The sequence below is a fragment of the Oryx dammah genome, unplaced genomic scaffold, assembly GCF_014754425.2.
Source record: "Oryx dammah isolate SB20612 unplaced genomic scaffold, SCBI_Odam_1.1 HiC_scaffold_11077, whole genome shotgun sequence".
NCBI lineage: Eukaryota > Metazoa > Chordata > Mammalia > Artiodactyla > Bovidae > Oryx > Oryx dammah.
The window spans coordinates 2197489-2216771 of record NW_024080471.1 but is presented as its reverse complement, the minus strand read 5'-3'; positions in this window follow the sequence as shown (position 1 = coordinate 2216771).

Genomic DNA, 19283 nt, shown 5'->3' with positions numbered 1-19283 from the left:
CATAGAAAATTTGAGTTGGTTTTGGCAGTTATGACCTGGTGGTTCAGACGGTAAATAATCCACCCACAGTGTAAGAGACTTGGGTTTGATCCCTGGGCCAGGAAGATCCCCTGGAGAAGCGAATGGCTAGCCACACCAGTATTCTTGCCTGGAGAATTCCATGGACAGAGGAGTCTGGCAGGCTACAGTCCCTGGGGCTACAAAGAGTTGGACATGATTGAGGGACTAACACTTTCACTTCACTCTTCTGGCGGTTATGAATAGAGCTGCTGGGTACGTTTGTGTACAGGTGTTTGTGGGAATGGAAGTCTGCTTTTCTCTAGGATGAATCCCCAAGAGTAGGATTACTGGGTCATATGGTAAGGGTATCTATAACTTTTTAAGAAAATTATTAACTGTTTTCAGAGTGGCTATACCATTTTGCATTTTCATCATGAACTACAGGAACCAAACACTTGTAAACACAGCGTTTTGTAGAGTGATACTCTGAGATATGTTTCAACACTGCGTGACAAGATGAACACAGTGGCCTTTGTAAAGCGTTTAGTTTAGAAGTGTGTAGTTCTTGTAGTTCATGCTCGGTGAGACATGTTTAAAGAATGTGCTTAACAGAGAGAAGTGCATGAGTGAGTGATTTTATTTATTAACGTTTGCCTGGTATATTTGTCCATCTTTTGGTGCTTATCTTGTATTTGCTTAGAGTTGGATTTTATTTTGTGATGTAATCTGAAAATTCGTTTCTAAAAAACAGATGAGGGACACTTACAATTATTTATAGGCCAAATATGTTAACTCTGATCTCTGTCTCAAATCCTTCTTTCTTTCTCTCAAATTCTTTTAGCTCTTTCTTGTGTGTTTCATTTTGGTTGCCTGTCTCATTTTTATCCTCCATGTCCTTTAATACGTTTTCCTCATGCATACACTCTTTTTAAAAAGAGTTTTATTTATCTATTTTTGGCTGTGGGTCTTTGTTGCTGCACACAGGTTTTCTCTAGTTGTGGTGAGCAGGGTCTACTCTCTAGTCGGGGTGCTCAGGCTTCTCATTGCAGTGGTTTCTTTTGTTGGGGAGTATGGGCTCTAGAGTGTGAGCTCAGCAGCATGTGGGATTTTCCTGGATCAGGGATCCAAGCCGTGTTCCCTGCATCGGCAGGTAGATTCTTGTCGATTGGACCACAAAGGAAATGCTACACTCTTTTTTAATTCTCTTTGGTTTTCTCACTATTTTGTACTTCTGCTTTGTGATCTTCCTCCAAATACGTTGTTGCTTTGTAAAGTTTTTTTTTAATTCATAGAAAGATGTTTTGTTGTTAACATTTTATGGTAATATTTTTCAGATGAGTTTTTTTTTGGTGGGGGGGGGCTGGTAATTTTTGCTGATCTTACTCACTTTTCGCCCCCTGGGATTTTCTTTATATTGATGCCATGCCAGCAGCCTTTTAGTTCACTGTGTAATGTGTTGGATATTCCTTGCTTCGACATCAGCAGGAGGTTATTTTAGGGAATGTTTTTTACTGGCAGTTTCTGAGAATTGCAGCCTCACTCTCTGGATGTTTTTATAGCACATCCTCCTTTTTTGTTGTTGTTAGAGACAGTTTATTTATTTATTTCACCAAGCTGAGTGGAATCTGGGATCTTAGTTCCCTGAGCAGGGATTGAACCCATGGCCCTTGCAATGGAAGCATACAGTCTTAACCACTGAACCACCAGGAAGTCCCAGCACTTCTCTTGCCTCCTGCTTACTGCTCCCTCTGTCCCACAGTCATGGATATAGGACTATCACTGCAGAGTGTGCCCCTTCCCTATAGGAAAGGAGGGTTTTGTGATTGTCTCCTGAGATCTGCTGCTCACAAGGAATCCTCTCCAGTTCATCTTCTCCCCATGTGTATTCTGAGCAGATTTCAGTTTATTAAGTGAACAATACAAAGAAATAGAGGGAAACAAGAGAATGGGAAAGACTAGAGATCTCGTCAAGAAAATTAGAGCTAACAAGGGAACATTTCATGTAAAAATGGGAACAATAAAGGACAGAAATGGTATGGACCTAACAGAAGCAGAAGATAGTAAGAAGATGTAGCAAGAATACACAAAAGAACTATACGAAAAAGATCTTAATGACCCAGATAACCACGATGGTGTGATCACTCACCTAGAGCCAGACATCCTGGAATGTGAAGTCAAGTGGGCCTTAGGAAGCATCACTACAAACAAACTTAGTGGAGGTGATGGAATTCCAGCTGAGCTGTTCAAATCCTAAAAGATGATGCTGTGAAAGTGCTGCATTCAATATGCCAGCAAATTTGGAAAATGCAGCAGTGGCCACAGGACTGAAAAAGGTCAGTTTTCATTCCAATTCCAAAGAAGAGCAAAGAATGTTCAAACTACTGCACAATTGCACTCATTTCACATGCTAGCAAGGTAACGTTCAAAATCCTTCAAGCTAGGCTTCAACAGTATATAAACCAAGAACTTTCACATGTACAACTTCCTGGATTTAACAAAGGCAGAGGAACCAGAAATCAAATTGCCAATGTTCATTGGATCATATAAAACACAAGAGAATTCCAGAAAAATATCTACTTTTATTATTTATTTATTTATTTATTTTTAATTTTTACTTTACAATTCTGTATTGGTTTTGGCATAGATTGACATGAATCCACCACAGGTGTACATGCGTTCCCAAACATGAACCCCCCTCCCACCCCCCTCCCCACAACATCTCTCTGGGTCATCCCCGCGCGTCAGCCCCAAGCGTGTCATATCCTGCATCAGACATAGACTGGCATTTCGATTCTTACATGATATTATACATGTTTCAATGAAATATCTACTTTTAATTCATGGGCTACACTAAAGCCTTTGACTGTGTAGATCACAACAAACTGTGGAATATTCTGAAAGAGATGGGAATACCAGATCACCTGACCTGCCTCCTGAGAAATCTGTATACAGGTCAAGAAGCAACAGAACCAGACATGAAACAACAAACTGGTTCAAAATTGGGGAAGGAGTACATCAAGGCTGTATATTGTCACCCTGGTTATTTAACTTACATGCAAAGTACATCATATGAAATGCCAGGCTGGATGAAGCACAAGCTGGAATCAAGATTGCAAGAAGAAATATCAATAACCTCAGATATGCAGATGACACCACTCTTATGGCAGAAAGTGAAGAGGAACTAAAGAGCCTCCTGATGAAAGTGAGAGAGGAGAGTGAAAAAGTTGGCTTAAAACTCAACATTCAAAAAACTAAGATCACGGCATTCGGTCCCATCACTTCATGGCAAATAGATGGGAAAACAATGGAAACAGTGACAGACTTTATTTTCTTGGGCTCCAAAATCCCTACAGATGGTGACTGTACCCATGAAATTAAGAGACACTTGCTCCTTGGAAGAAAAGCTATGACAAACCTAGACAGCATATTAAAAAGCAGAGACAAAGGTCCATCTAGTCAAAGCTATGGTTTTTCCAGTATTCATGTATGGATGTGAGAGTTGGACCATAAAGAAGATTGAGCGCTGAAGAATTGATGCTTTCAAACTGTGGTGTTGGAGAAGACTCTTTGAGAGTCCTGTGGACTGCAAGGAGATCAAACCAGTCGATCCTAAAGGAAATTAACCCTGAATATTCCTTGGAAGGACTGATGCTGAAGCTCCAGTACTTTGACCACCTGATGTGAAGAATTGACTCCTTAGAAAAGACCTTGATGCTGGGAAAGATGGAAAGCAGGAGGAGAAGGGGACAACAGAGGATGAGATGGTTGGATGGCATCACTGACTCAATGGACATGAGTTTGAGCAAGCTCCAGGAGATGGTGAAGGACATGACTGAGCGACTAGACAATAACAGAAATTTTCAATCCATAGATCATTGCTGTCTTACTTTTGCTGAAGATAAAGTCTCTTCCTGTTTTTCCATTGGGCTTCCCTTGTGGCTTAGCTGCTAAAGAGTCCACCTGCCACGTGGGAGACCTGGGTTCAACCCCTGGATTGGGAAGATCCCTTGGAGAAGGGAAAGGCTACCCACTCCAGCATTCTGGCCTGGAGAATGCCATGGACTGTATCATCCATGGGGTTGCAAAGAGTCAGACACAACTGAGTGACTTGCACTGCCCTTTTTTTCCCACTACCCTATAATTTTTGTAATCTATCTGGGGTAAAAATTACTTTCACATGCTACTCCTATGTTTGTGCTCCAGGTGTCTACATCCCACTCTGAAATGATTTGGTCAAGGTATTACTGGTCTATGTGACCCACCGCCATCATTTTTAAATTGCAATCCATGCTCACCCATGGTGGCTTGTCTCTAACACCCTAACCACATACCTCATATGTCCAAGCATCATTTTGTGTAATCCTGTGATCATCTCTAACAACAGAGAGAAAAGTTGGCTCTACATATGGAGATTTTGCTTCCCAGGTGGTGCCAGTGGTAAAGAACCTGCCTGCCAATGCAAGAGACGTAGGTTCTATCCCTGGGTTGGAAAGATTCCTTGGAGGAAGGAACTGCAAGCCACTCCAGTATTCTTGCCTGGAGAATCCCATGGACAGAGGAGCCTTGTGGGCTATAGTCCATAGGGTTGCAAAGAGTTGGACAGAACTAAAGCAACTTAGCACATGGAGATTTTAGAGTGTTAAACCTAGCCTACCTACTTGCTTTATCATGTCAATTCATCTATCATTAATATTTCCATTCCTTTCTCTTGACTTCATGCTAGTCAAACAGGCTCGCCATGGTACAGAAACATTCCACAAGGGGGTTTCTGAGGAGCTAAGGCAAGGGCTGGGCCATCCCCTCTGGGATCGTCAGTGTTTCCTAGCTAGTGACTTCTTTGCCCAGTCACATTTACAGGTTCATCTGCTCCAACAGAACACCTTCTTTGGCACTCTCTATGTTTTCGGATCCTGCCAGAACCACCTGCTTAAGTGTCATCACCATCATACTACGTGTTGTTCTAAACTCACTAGGCATCTTCATAAGGTTGTCTTCCCCTGAAGAGTTACCATCTTGGAACGTCCCTGTAGGTATGGACTGCATGTTTCTGACCTCCCCTAATTCATACGTTGCAACTTTAACCACAGTACAAGGGGTATTCAGATCTGGGGCCTTTGGTGATAACTAGGTCATGAGGGTAGAACCCTGATGATGGGATTAGTGCCCTGATAAGAAGCAGAAAAGAGCTAGGCCTCTCTTCTTTCTCTGCCATGTGAAGGTACAACGAGAAGGTGGCTACTAACCCAGAAAGGGTGTCCTCAGCAGAACCTGACCCTGCTGGTATCCAGATCGTGGCCTCCCAGCCCCCACAACTATGGGAAGAACGTGTTCATTCATTCTTTAAGCCACCCAGTCTGTGGCAGCCCAAACTCCCTGAGATAGGCACCAGTGAGTGACGGCCCCTGCTTTGAGCCAGCCGACCCTGGCTGAGTGTCTCAGAGTTCCACTTCCCGCTGCGTTGTCTGCGACCTTATTCAGTGGTCAGGCTCTCAGCCTGGCTCCCACCCCTCGATGGAGACCAGGATGTTGCTGGGCTGGAGGGCCCAAGAGAAGCTTGGCTGTGGCAGGGGGTTGGCTGCAAGGGCTCTGCTGTCCATGGGGCTAGTGTCCTCTGGCCCAGCCTGCTCACTACCTCCTCCCCACTCACCACCTCTGAGTGGGCCAGGTGCCCTGGCACTCTAGTTTCTCAGAGGAACCTCAGATGGCCAAGAACCATAATTCCTGACAAATTCGTGTTCTCCCTCATGACAATATGTATGATTTATCTTCTGGGAAGGAACATCCCAGCCCTTGGCATCAGTTTCTTAAGAGGACTCCCATTTGTTCATTCATTTCAAGAGAAAGAAAAGAATCATTCATTACAGAGAGAGGGCTGAGAGTGAGGAGAGACAGGGAGACTTCGCCCCGGAAAGGCTGATCTGGCCGAGGGTCCCTGCACGGCCTGGAGGTGTGGCTCTTGGCCACCCCCCTGGTCTCCAACATCCTCTGCTAAACTGCTAGTCCTATCTCATGGCCCCACTGTGTTCCCATTCCTGATCCCCAAGCACTCTGCAGTCAGAGGGTCCTTATGAACCCACTAGGGCACTTTTAACTGCAACTTTTAACTCTGCTGGCCAACCTCCTTTTTTTTTTTTTTATTACAAATGTAATGCATGCTGCTTGCAAGAAAATACACCTAAGACAGAAGCATATTAAGTGAAATATAACATTTTCTTCTCTCATTGCCCTCCTCCAACACCCATCTCCTTTTCTGGAGGTAGCTGCTGTTGATACATTGGAGAATATTCTTCCAGATTTTTCTCTGTACACGTGCACACACACACACACATTTGCACATCTATGTTAGATACTGTTAGTGCTTGCCTAGATGTTGTTCATCTGACCAATACACCCGTCCTAGCTGCTAATGGTTCAGAGTTGCACCCTTTTCTGGAGAATCACCCTTAGCAGAAATGATCTGCTTCACTCAGCAGTGTCTGGGAGGTCAAAGCATGTCCCGTGGGGCCAGCCCCCAACCAGTGACTGCATAATATGTGTGTGTGCTGTGTGCTCAGTTGTGTCTGACTCTTTGCGACCCCATGGACTGTAGCCCACCAGGCTCCTCTGTCCATAGAATTTTCCAGGCAAGAATACTGGAGTAGGTTGCCATTTCCTCCTCCAGGGAATCTTCCCAACCTAGGGATCCAACACGTATCTCTTGCGTCTCCTTCACTGGCAGGTGGATTCTTTACCACTGCCCACCTGGGAAATCAATAACTGCATAAAGCAGGAACAAAAATCTGGTCCCCTTTCTTTGAGGTGGGGCAGCTCTGTGGTTCCATTCATGCTCTAGAGCTCCCATGGGGATCGGGTGAGGCTTTTGATGGGCCCAGGATCTTCCCTGGCTCCTTTCTCTGTCCTTGCCTGCTTCCCTCAGTCCCTTAAAAATTTCACCTGAGAGCACTTTCTAAAGAAATCCCTTGCAAATAAATGTTACTATATAATGTATAATATACAGGTATGGCATCCGGTCCCATCACTCCTTGGGAAATAGATGGGGAAACAGTGGAAACAGTGCCAGACTTTATTTTTGGGGGCTCCAAAATCACTGCAGATGGTGATTGCAGCCATAAAATTAAAAGACACTTACTCCTTGGAAGAAAAGTTATGAGCAACCTAGATAGCATATTCAAAAGCAGAGACATTACTTTGCCAACTAAGGTCCATCTAGTCAAGGCTATGGTTTTTCCAGTAGTCATGTATGGATGTGAGAGTTGGACTGTGAAGAAGGCTGAGCACCAAAGAATTGATGCTTTTGAACTGTGGTGTTGGAGAAGACTCTTGAGAGTCCTTTGGACTGCAAGGAGATCCAACCAGTCCACTCTAAAGGAGATCAACCCAGGGATTTCTTTGTAAGGAACGATGTTAAAGCTGAAACTCCAGTACTTTGGCCACCTCATGCGAAGAGTTGACTCATTGGAAAAGACTTTGATGCTGGGAGGGATTGGGGGCAGGAGGAGAAGGGGACGACGGAGGATGAGATGGCTGAATGGCATCACTGACTCGATGGACGCAACTCTGAGTGAACTCCGGGAGTTGGTGATGGACAGGGAGGCCTGGCGTGCTGCGATTCATGGGGTCGCAAAGAGTCGGACACGACTGAGCGACTGAACTGAACTGAACTATGGGCATGCGAAGTCACTTCAGTCTTGTCTGAATCTTTGCAACACTGTGGACTGTAGCCCACCAGGCACTCCTGTCCATGGGATTTCCCAGGCAAGAATACTGGAGTGAGTTGCCATGCCCTCCTCCAGGGAATCTTCCTGGCCCAGGGATCAAACCCATGTCTCTCATACACTCCTGTGTTGGCAGTTGAGCTCTTTACCACTAGGTCCACCTGGGAAGCCCATAATACACAGGTGTATGTATGCAGATATACACATATGTATTTTCAGAAAGGAGTCCATGTTTATCTGAAACATTTGGTGACTTTTTCACTTTACAGGACACCATAAACACCCTTGAATGTCAGTCTACTTAATGTTCTCATGGTAGCAGAGTTGCCTTTGGAATTGATCTTCCATAATTTAGGTGATCAGTAGTCCTATTAATGAAATTGAGTTTATTCATTCATTAAATGAATGGCTTATGAAGTGCTACAGCATACCAGCTGCTGCCATATGCACTGGGGTTGCCTCCAACTTTCTCTCTCTTACAAAAACTATGAATATCTTTGTAAGCATTTTCAAGCATTTGTGTAAGTGGTTTTGAAGGACAGATTCTTGGAGGTGGCTTTGTGGGTCAACAGGAAGCTGCACTTATAGCCCTAATGGATCATTTTTAGGAAATGTTCCTCCTTCAACTCCTCCCTGTGTATTCTTTCTTGCAACTTCTCCTCTTTGCATCTTTTCCACCTGCCCAGGGAATGTCCAGAAACCCTCGGAGCGTCAGGGCTTTCTGCTCAGCCCTCTTTGCTCTGGTGATGCTCTTTCCCTGAGCTGTGTCCACCCACCCTACCTGCTTCACCAAGCACTGAGTCCAGGGACTCCTAGACCAACTTTCTTATGGGTTCCCACTGGATATCAGGAGGGTAAGTGACTGTACTAGTCAGGGTTCTCCAGAGAGACAGAACCAAAGATTCATGTCTGAATCTTTGCAACACCGTGGACTGTAGCCCACCAGGCACTCCTGTCCATGGGATTTCCCAGGCAAGAATACTGGAGTGAGTTGCCAGCCTCCTCTCCCCTCACACACCCTCCTCCATAACACCCCCAGCACAATTTGGTACCTCAGTGACAGGTACTCACCAACTCAAATGCCCATCTCCTCAGGAAGTATCCTCACAAACACACCCAGAAATAATGTTTTACCAGCTCTCTGGGCATCCAGGCCTGGCTTTATGGTCTCTGACTGGCTTGCCGCTTGCCCCAATAGGTGGATGGATACATAAGAGCAGATTTACTGAAGAAATTGGCTTATGGAGTTATGGAGGCAGAGAAGTCCCACCACCTGCCATCTGAAAGCTGCAGAACCAGGTAAGCCAGAGGTGAAATTCAATTCCAGCCTGAAGACCTGAGGATCAGGTGGGGCTGGTGGTGCCAGTTCCCATCTGATTCTGAAAGCCTGAAAACCAGGAGCACCAGTGAGCTAGGGCAGGAGAAGATGGACATCTCAGCCCAAACAGAGAATGAATTTATCTTCTCTCTGTCTTGTTGATCTATTTGGATGCTCAGTGTGAAGCCCACTCACACTGGGGAGGGCCCTCTGCCTTATTCAGTTCACCAACTCAAATGCCCATCTCTTCAGGAAGTATCCTCACATACACACCCAGAAATAATGTTTTACCAGCTCTCTGGGCATCCCTTTTCTCACTCTAGTTGACACTAAAACTAACCATCATGGTGATCAACTTTTCCCAAGCCTCTTGTCCAAATACCACACATGTCCACTGGGCTGTCCCAAAGTCATTCCAGATTCACCTGTGTCCTAAATTCTCTTAACCTCTGCCCCCAAACTTTCTGTATGTCCTGCAAGCCTACAATACCCAGAGGAAAATGTCCCATCACCATAGACACCTTGCTCTCCTTCCCCTCTGTCAGGGATAGGTCCTCTTGACCGGCCCTCAGATGCATTTCTCCAACTGACCACTCCTGGGTGTCCCTCAGTTTCTGTCCTAGTCCAGGCCTGGTTTTATGGCCTCTGACTGGCTTGCCGCTTGCCCTGGCAGCACAGTTCCTCCTCCTTCTCACCGTCAGGGGAGAGCTCAGCAGGAGTTGCCCCACCCCCACCCCCAGCACAGTTTAGTACCTCAGTGACAGGTACTCACCAAGTGTGTAGGAAACAGAGGAGAAGAACATCTCCATGATGGAGCCAGGAGAAGATTATGATGCTCTTTTGGGGGGGGGGGTACTAACTAGCTTCAGTGGGAGTAGAAAAGGATGAAGGGCCAGCCCCCGGGCTGGTTTCCTAGAGATCTGAGACTGGGCAGGTCACCACACCACACACCAAGTGCCTTATTGGCAAATCTAAGGTGACAGATAGAATGTCTCAGCAGACCCTTCTAAAAAAAGTAAATTTCTTGAAGTATTTGGAGAACATTTGGGAAAACAGACCATTTTTATGGTGCTTTGTCCTTTTCTGGATGGTGACTGTCCAGTGCCTCACTGCACAGTAGGTAGTGGGGAGATGTGCAATGAATGAGGGGGTGAGCACCTGGGCTTTCCCATTGAGAAATTGTATGACTTTTCGGATGTAGCAAAAGCTGAGACAGGAACCTGAGGATATCATTTGCTTTTACTTCACTGGAGAATTGTTTTAAATGGGAGTGACTGGTATACTGCTGGTGGTTGTGCTTGTGGTAAACTTTTTTTGGAGGTCTTTATGGAAGGTCCCCAAAGTATGCATGTCTTTAACTTATTGAAATTTAGGATGTATGGTTAAGTTTCAGTAACAAGACTCATCTTTGCAAATGCTATTTATAATAGAAAAAAAGTTGAAAACAACCCGTGTGTCCAACAATAGAAGACTGGTTAAATAGATTCTAGAACTTTTATATAATGGACTTCTATATAGCAGATAAAATTTATTATTGAAGTATATTCTTGATATGGAATAGGAGTCAAGATACGTTATTAAATTGAGTCATGTTACAAAATAGTACATACTCTATGGAAACTTCTTAGAACAAAAATGTATATACATGTATATTTTTAAACGTCTGGCAGGGCCTTCCTATCAAAGTGTCATTTCTGGCCCAGCAGCCTTCTCATGACCCAGGAGCTCGTCAGAGATCTGAGTGAGTTCAGTGTGTCATACACTCACTCTCCATATCTGCATGTGGGACGATGAGAGGTTTTCATCCCTTCTTTTTGCTTATTTATTTACTTGAGATTTTTAAAAATTTATTTCACTTGATATTTAATTTTTAAAATTTTAATTTCTTTGAGGTTTTTAAAAAATCAAGTATAATTGATTTACAAGGTTGTGCTAATTTCTGCTGTACAGCAAAGTGATTCATTTATATATATATATATATATTCTTGTTCATATTCTTTTCCATTATAGTTTATTACAGGGTATTAGAATATAGTTCCCTGTACTATACAGCGGGACCTTGTTGCTTATCCATTCTAATTTCGTATCTTTTAACCCCAAACTCCCAATCCTTCCCTCCCCAAGCCCCTGCTTATTTATTTTTGATTAATGTATATTATTGGCATAAAGAGGGGGAAAGAATGATAGGCCTTCTCCACAATGCACAATGGTGGGCTTCATTGTCACCAGACCTCTCCTGGTTCTTTTCCATCTGAAAATGTGGCAGATGGGCCAGTTCAGCAGTCTGGGTTCCTGCCGACCACTCTCATTTTAAGCCTCGTTTTTCTTGGGTGCATTTCTCTCCTCCACTTTGGCTCTTGGCTTCTAGACTATTTGTGTTCAGAATCATCGCTGCTTTCCAAGGGACTCTGCTGCTCCTGGGGCAGCGCCTGAGGTGGAAAGTACTCCGCACCCCCGACCCCAGGCTGGGACAAAACCCCCTTCCAGCCCTCCCACCCCACCGCATGGTGTTCCCATTAAGATTCAGGCTGGCTTGGCGGATGAGCTCATTTCTTTTCCAGTAAGCGAGTTGGCTGCTTATGTATTCTCCTGCGGCACCGATGCCAGACACATTTCTCAATCCTCCTCTGGTCGGAGAAGGCCAGGAACAGGCCGTTTCCACCTTCCTTGCGTCAATCTGTCAGGCGGTGGCAGGTGGCTGTGTTGGAAGGCCACCGCCCTGTCCAGGGGCCTGTCTGCCTCCAGCTCCGGTGACGTCAGGCGGATGCTCCACCTGCGAACGGGAACAGCTGCCTTTCTCGAGTGGGACTTCCGGTCAGAATCCCCATATGCCTAATGGGACCATGACAGTATCTGGCAGCTCTCAGCACGCATTCACAGGGACGGGCATTGTTCTCCAAAGCCTCTGAAACAAGCAAGATTTTCTCACACACACACACACACACACCCCACGCCCGCCACCCCCACACCCCCAGCAGAGGGGTAAACGGAGCCCTGCTGTTTCTTCAAATTGAGTGAGGAGGGCCTTGGGTTCCTGTCCAACTCCGGTTCTAATGACAGATGACCTAAGTGGAGATGCCAGTGCAAATATTTGATGACAGTTTCCCATGATCGGAGTATTATCACAGTTAAGACCCAGAGAGTGCTGAGCCCAGGGGCCTGATTTCATTTGCTTTATTCTTTCCTTGCTGAGCACTGGCATCCCTTCAGGTTTAGGGACAACTTATATGGGTGTGTTTAAGGGGAGGGGAGAGAGAATCAAGATACCTAAGATGGGATTGCATGTCAAGGAGCCTGTCATATGACAGAAGGTCATAGGATATGGCCGCTTCAAGGACACAGGCTGAGGAGCAGGGCCTGGGACGACCTCTGGGCTCAGAAGTTCATTTTCAGAAAGGTGCACCCAGGAAAGGGGAGGGTCTGTGCACACAGCTCTGCTGGGAGGACCAGCTGGGGCCTGAGGCCGCAGTGGGGAGGGGGTGGAGGCAGAGCCTTCTCCCCTGCCCTCTCCTCCTCTGCCCTCTCCTCCTCCATCACTTCTCAGTCCCCTGCAGATGGCACGTGCACCCAGGTGACCCACGCCAGCCCAGGGCCTGGTAGGGGACCTGTCCCCGCTTTTGGCACTAGCCCAGCTTGTCCTCACCGCTCACTCCAGGGACCTGGCCCTGCACCACTGTCCTTCTCAAGGTGGCACACGTTACCCCGCTAAGCTTCCCCAGAGCAGCAGCAGCAGAGAGACGTGAGGCAGGATGTGCTATATTGCTCCAGCAGTCTCCTGTATGTCCCCCAAATGGCTGACAAGACCAGAGGACAGGGCCTTCCTGGTGGCTAAGCAGTAAAGACTGAGGAGACCTGGGTTCAGTTCCTGATCTCGTAAGATTCCACATGCCACAGAGCAGCTAAGCCCGTGCGCCACAAGTGTTGAGCCTGTGCACTAGATCCTGGGAGATGCCAACTACCGGAGCCTGTGCTCCACAACAAGAGAAGCCACTGCAATGAGGAGCAGCTAGAGGGTGGCCCCCACTCTCTGCAACTAGAGAAAAGGCTGCACAGCAGCAAAGACCCAGCACAGCCAGGATTAAAAAAAAAAAAAAAAAAAAACAGAGGACACACCAGGATTCCTTGGCGACCCTTCCTCTCCCCTCTTTGGGCTTACTTTATTGTCTTTTACTTCCTTCCCATTCCTATTTGCCTCATTTCTTCCTCATCTCCCCAACCCTTCCTCCCCACACCTACCTGCATGGACAGAGCACGCTGTGCTGGTCCTCAAGGTCCCAGGCCTCTGCTGACCCTGGTACAGCCTCAGGGGTGCCTTAGATGATGGCTCATCTTGGGGCTGACTCCGTACTTCACTACGTGCATGCTTCAAAGGAGACCCCACCTCAGTCTTAGTCAGTAAGATGTGTTATTCTTATATATACGACTTCTAATGGCTTGTACGTGATGCTATAATCCCAGAGCGCCCATGAAAGGAACACCTTGGCCTTTTGCTCTTCCCAGGGATGAAGCGGAGAGGTGGGAGAAGTGATTCCAATAACATCTACTTATTGCTCGGTATATTACTATTGGTGTATTATTGCTTGGTATAATTTTATTGGCAAAACTATAGTGGCTCAGACGGTAAAGTATCTCCCTGCAATGCAGGAGCCCCAGGTTCAATCCCTGGGTCAGGAAGATCCCCTGGAGAAGGGAATGGCAAACCATTCCAGTATTCTTGCCTGGAGGATTCCATGGACCGAGGAACCTGGTGGGCTACAGTCCATGGGGTTGCAAAGAGTTGGATACAACTGAGGGACCAACAGTTTCACTTTCACTTTCATAGTATTATTGGAAACGTCTTGTGCAAGGTCCTGGCAGATGGAGTTGGGGAGGGACACCGAGCCATATCAGATCTGGTGCTCTCCCACAAGAATTGCTCTTTGCAGGAGATGGAGAGCACTTGGCTGAAACAGGAAGGGAAGAATCAAGAAACAGTACCCATCTGGAGTAAGTCATCCTGACAGAATCAGGAAAGGCTCCTTGGAAGGGGCAGCATTTGAGACTTTGATGATGAGTTACAATTGAAGGGATTGAATAAGATATGGGAGAGGGCAGTCTGGGCTGGAGAAGCGCTGGAAGAGGGCGAGGAGGCCTACAACATGTGCTGTGTATAGAGAGTGTGTGAGCACCAGGCTCTGTGGAGTGTGCAGAGGGAAGTGAGCCCAGGCTGAGAGATCAGGGCCAGGTTCGAGGTGGCCCAGAGGGCAGGTGAAGCAAAGGACCCGTGTCCTGGAGGCAAGCAGGAATGATGAAGGCCAACAGGGTGCCTATCTGTGACTGAAAGGACATGTCCAAGGAGACACTCGAGTGTTGAAGGAAGAAGTGATCAGCCCTGTACTTTAGTTACCTCTTTTCAAAATGTGTTAGATGAGAAAGGACTTCATGATCAGATAGATGTAGGAAATGTTGCATGTTTATTTGTTGCAGAATCTCTCAGAGCCTTTTATCTGGTGAACCTACATTAAAAATTCAGAAGCAAGATTGGCAGTGAGTGGAGGGGAGGGGGGTGCAGCCTTTTCCAGTGCACGTGACAAAAGGACTTTTGGGGCCACTCCCCCACGGGGCCCACTCCCGTGAACTGCCGACCCCAGGGGCGGTTATTCTGGGGCTGTTGGAGGGTGGGCGGAGTTGGGGGAGAGCTCAGAACCTGTCCCTGGGGATGCTGAGGAGGGGGGTGGCTAGTAGCCAGGGTGGGATCCTCGCTGGGGTGACAGCTGGTGGCTGCGTGGTTCCTCCTCTTGGTGGGCCAGCTACCTCGGAGGAAGGGAGTAGGGCACAGAAGGCCTGGAGGCTGCAAACCGGGTGGGACTCAGGCTCCTGCGGTCTCTGCAGAGCACAGGCCGGCAGACCCTGGCTGAGGCCTCGTCCCTGCTGTGCCCTTTCTTTCCCGTCGTGGCTCGCCTTTTCCAGAAGGAAGAAGCAGCAGAAGGTTGTCCTGCCGGAGCCTTGCCAGCTTCCTTCCTTCCAGGCACCTGAATCGCTCTTCGGGGGTCTGCTCCTTTCGGGCTCTCGGGTTTCTGCTCAGAACCCACGCTCCAGGCAGGGCTCTCCGGGCCTGAGTGCAGGGCTGGGTGCCCTCCACGGTCATTCCCTGTGGCCCCGACATGGGAACCTCCCAGGGAGCAGTGCCGCCCTGGACAGTGACCTGGCCTCTCCCTACAGGAAGCATAGAGGTGACCGGTGAGATCCCTGAGGCAAAGGGAAGCGAGGGCCAATGTGACGGCTCAGGAGGGGCCCTGGGAAAGCCGGGGAAGCTGTGGATTGCTAGGGGGAGGTGGGGCCATGGGGCTGAACTTCACGGGACAGCAGGGTGCTGTGGGTGGCTGGTGAGCAGGAGGAGACAGTGAAGGCCCAGGTGTGCAAGGACATGAGGTGCGAAGAGTGGCCTGGTGCCGGGGGCTGTGAAGCCACACACCCAACTTCCCAGACCTCAGCCCTGCAGTTCTCAAGGGGACATGGAAGGACACAGCATACTTCGAGCCTGGCAGGGGCAGCCGGCTGTCTCCTTTCCTCCCTTACACTTGCTCTGCACTGTATTTTGAGGCAGCTTCTGAGTGCGTCTGGACTCTTCTGGAGATGCCTATGTGAGAGGTGGGGAGAGGCTGGGGCAGCAGAGGAGGAGAATGGGCTGCCGGTGGAGGGGAGGCACCTGAGCTGCAGAAGACAGGTAGGCACTGACCTCCAGCCCAAATAGGACTCTGAAAAAGGGGTAGGGGGAAGCCTTTCTGCTGAAAGGATGCTCCTATGGAGACCTGGATGCCATTTACCTGCAGTTTCACACAATCCCACAGGCCGGGGCCAGACACCCACCCCGCAGCACCAGTCACACACGCTCAGAAGCAGCCCAGCTGTGAACAGACCTTTCCTGCTCAGAGCTGGGGTCACAACCCTGGACAGCTGCACAAGCGGGGCTCCTTCAAAAACCAGCAGGAGCATTCCTGGCACAGCCCTTACAGCTGACGCCATCCCTCCCCCAACCTCCCCGATGAGGTATTTGAACTTCTGACGCCCTCTATGTGCAGGACAAGCCTGGTGATGTCACCGACTGATGTCACCGGCTGCAAAGCAACAGGAGTATGCTTCAGTTTCCCCCCAAGTGCCCAGGTGTGCAGTCCATCCCCCCCTGCTGCTGGAGTGTGGTGGGGCTGGTGGGCTGGTAGGGAACTCCTGAGGTTCTGATGTCACTCAGGCTCAGGCCACAGGTGGAAGCCCTGAAGGGCATGCTCCTGCTGCTGCCTTCCTTCCCCTCTCACACCAACGAATGGCTCCAAGGAGGTGGCAGGCCTAATGCTATCCACGTAGCCCTGTCCAGCGGCAGGCTCTCTGGCCTCTGGCTCCTGCTGGGCTCAGGCATCAGGAGGCACCGACAAGTCGCAAAAAGTGACCTGGGAGCATTTCTTCTCCCTGTTCCTCCCCTGCCAGTTTGCACTGGGTGGCCACATCCTCTACCAAATGCCTGGCTCCTGTCAAACCCCGTCTCCAGGGCAACGGCCACACCCTGCCCTTGTCCCTTCCTACCTCAAGACGTCACTGCTCTCTGCCCTCCCCCACCTCTATAGACAGACTCTCTATTATCAGATGTCCTTGTTCGGGTGCACCGGGGTCCCAGCTGGAGCCACTGGCTGGAGGCTGCTTGTTCCACCATGGATTTATTCCATGCCTTTGACGGGCACTCGGTGGGTATCTACTGGGTACACCAGGCCCGTGTAGGTATCACTACAGGGAAGAGTAAGACTTGGGTCCTGGCCTACAATAGGCTGAGCCACAGTGGGGAAGGAGGTGGGAGGGACAGTCAGGGGCCTTGATCCCAGGCCCCCCGGTGTCCTCAATATCCCAATGCATGTCCCAGGAGGGGAAAATGGTAGCTGTGTCGTTGTGTAGTAGTTCACTGCAACATAAGTCACTGTCCACATTATTTTTATTGGTAGTCCAGTGCTATCATTTCTCATTCTTTATCAGGATGGTCAAGAAAACCATCTATGACAGGATGGATTGTCCTCCCTTCATTTTTGCCATACTCTGGTTCTGCACATGGGACAGGAAAGTCATTTAGCTGGGTACACACACCAGCATACAAAACATTATTTCTGTAGGAACAAATGTATGTGCATAGACACACAAATAGTCTACACGCATCCATACCAGCTTACAACTGTGCCCCCTCTGGGGTTGTATGAATAGACAGCAGCAAAGAGGAGATTTAACTTTATCTAGAAGGTCTGAGCTTTGTTTTTTTTCAGGGGTGGATTTTTGTTTTGTAAATCAGTACAAGTTCCTGGATTGGTTTTATAACTTAATCTTATTGAAGTATAACTGATTTACAATGTTGTTTTAATTTCTAATGAAACTATTAATATCAGGGCTTCCCTGATGGCTCAGCTGGTAGAGAATCTGCCTGCAATGCAGGAGACCCTGGCTTGATTCCTGGGTTGGGAAGATCCACTGGAGAAGAGATAGGCTACCCACTCCAGTATTCTTGGGTTTCCCTTGTGGCTCAGATGGTAAAGAATCTGCCTGCAATGTGAGAGACCTGGGTTTGATCCCTGGATTGGAAGGATTCCCTGCAGAATGGAAAGGCTCCAGTATTCTGGCCTGGAGAGTTCCGTCCATGGGGTCGCAAAGAGTCAGACACGACTGAGCAACTTTCACGTCACTTTCTTTAGTTTCTGGTGAAACTACTACTACAAGGTGATTCAGATGTATATAACTGATTCAGGGGTGTGTGTGTGTGTGTGTGTGTGCGTGTGTGCACACACACGCTCAGTCGTGTAAAACTTTTTGTGACCCCAGGGACTGTAACCCACCAGGCATCTCTGTCCATGGGATCCTCCAGGCAAGAACATCGGAGGGGGTTGCCATTTCCTCCTCCAGAGGATCTTCCTGACGCAGGGATCCAACTCGTGTCTCATGTCTCCTGCACTGGTAGGTGTGTTCCACTAGCGCCTCCAGGGAAGCCTAATGTAGGTATTGTTTTCCATGTTCTTTTCCATTACGGTTTATTATAGGATATTGAGTTGATTTTTATTTATTCACGTATTCTGTGGCTGTGCTGGGTCTTCCTTTCTGCAGGGGCTTTTCTCTAGCTGCGGCGAGCAGTGGCTCCTCTTCTTTGTGGTGCACGGGCTTCTCTTCGCCGTGTCTTCTCTTATTGTGGAGCACAGACTCTAGGTGTGTGAGCTTCAGTAGCTGTGGCTCCTGGGCTCTTGAGGACAGGTTGGGTAGTTGTGGTGCACAGGCTTAGTTGCTCAGCTGCATGTGGGATCTTCCTGGACCAGGGATTGAATCCGTGTTTCCTGCATTGACAGAGGGATTCTTCTTCATTGAGCCGCCAGGGAAGCCCTGTTGTTTATTTTAGATATAGTAGTTTGTATCTGCTAATCTCAAACTCCTAATTTATCTCTTCGCCACCCTTTTTCCTCTTTGGTAACGGGAAGTTTGTTTTCCATGTCTGCGAGTCCATTTCTGTTTATGTTTCGTAAGTTCCTTTATGTCATATTGTAAATTCCACATTTAAGTGATATCATATGAAATTAGTCTTTCTCTTTCTGACTTACAGTACGTAGTATGATCATCTCTAGATCCATCTATGTTGCTGCAAATGGCATTATTTCATTCTTTTTGATGGTTGAGTGGTATCCCATTGTATATATGTATCACATCTTCTTTATCCATTCATCTGTCAATGAACATTTAGGTTGTGTCCATGTCTTGACTACTGTGAATAGTGCTGCTATGAAACCAAGAGTGCATACATCTTTTCAAATTATAGTTTTGTTCAGATACATGCCCAGGAGTGGGATTGCTCTTCCTATGTTAATCCTATCTCTAGTTTTATGAGGAACCTTCTTACTATTTTCTATAGTGGCGACACCAATTTATATTCCCACCAACAGTGTAGGAGGATTGCCTTTCTCCACACCCTCTCCAGCCTTTGTTATTTGTAGACCTTTTAATGATGGTCATTCTGACTAGTGTGAGGTGGTACCTCCTTGTAGTTGTGATTTGCATTTCTCTAGTAATTAGTGACGTTGAGGATCTTTTCATATGCCTATTGGCCATCTGTATGTCTTTTTTGGAGAAATATTTATTTAGGTCTTCTGCCCACTTTTTGTTTGTTTGTTTGTTTGTTTTACAGTTTCAGTACCAATACGTTTTTATTCATTGAAAATTCCCAAGGAAAAGAAAGGGAAGGGAAAGGGGTCAGCAAATAT